The sequence below is a fragment of the Chiloscyllium plagiosum genome, chromosome 13 (assembly GCF_004010195.1).
Source record: "Chiloscyllium plagiosum isolate BGI_BamShark_2017 chromosome 13, ASM401019v2, whole genome shotgun sequence".
Classification (NCBI taxonomy): domain Eukaryota; kingdom Metazoa; phylum Chordata; class Chondrichthyes; order Orectolobiformes; family Hemiscylliidae; genus Chiloscyllium; species Chiloscyllium plagiosum.
Genome location: NC_057722.1, coordinates 18,178,174 through 18,179,217, shown reverse-complemented (window position 1 = coordinate 18,179,217; position 1,044 = coordinate 18,178,174).

Below are 1,044 nucleotides of genomic sequence, written 5' to 3'. Positions count from 1 at the left end.
TGAACATTTTTCTTTTTCACACAACTGGGTAAAAGACAAATAGATAAGCATGCAGAATCAATTTGTCAGGAGATTGTAACCTACAAGGTAAATGCTACCGGGGTAAACTTAACTGAAACCTCCCATCCCCATCTCCAAGGTACGCAGCACTTGTAGCCATTTTGCCACTCACGTGAGGTTGACAGACATAATCTTTTTCAAGATTAGGCAAGTTGTTGGCCTAGGGATGTAATCACTACACTATTAATCCAGAGACCGAAGTAATGTTCTGGAGATCTGGGTTTGAATCCCACCATGGCAGATAATGGACTTTGAATTCAATAAATGTAACTTAAAAATTGGAATGAAGACCATGAAAGGATTGTCAAAGAAATCTGTTTGGTTTATTAATATGCTTTAGGGAAGGAAGATGCATCCTTACTCAGTCTGACCTACATCCAAAGTCCAGACCCACAATAGTTTCTGAGCAATTAAACTGGGCAATAAATGCTGCTCTGGCTGGTGATGCGTGAGTGAGTGAGTGAATGAAAGAAAAATTGCTCAATAATCACAAGCTTCAAAGTCTGATGCCACCTGTCATATAATTCTATCTTGTAATCCTCCATCAATGCCTCCATGGCGATGCCCTGCTTTTCTCATCACGGTGACAGAAACCAGTTGCACTAAACTTCAGGCTCTTGTTTCACAGTTCGATCAAAGACTTGATTCCTTCTTTACAAATATAGACTATCAAAGGACACGATACTGCCAAAGCTTCAGGAGCCCCACTAGAATACATTTAAATCCAAGACGTCCATTCCAGTTTTTCCCCATTCCGCTAGCACTACAAAAGCCTCGGACGATTTCCAACTGCAACCAAAGCTCAGGAATGACTTCACTGCTATCCGAACTCAAGAGTATCTCAAGTCCAGCTAAAACTTACTCACTTTGCCAGAACCATGAAACATCAGATTTCTATGTGCATTCACAGCCTTAAAATTGGCAAAGGTGATAAAATTAAATCGATAGTGAAGTAAAAGGAAAATGAAGGAAAATAAAGTTCAC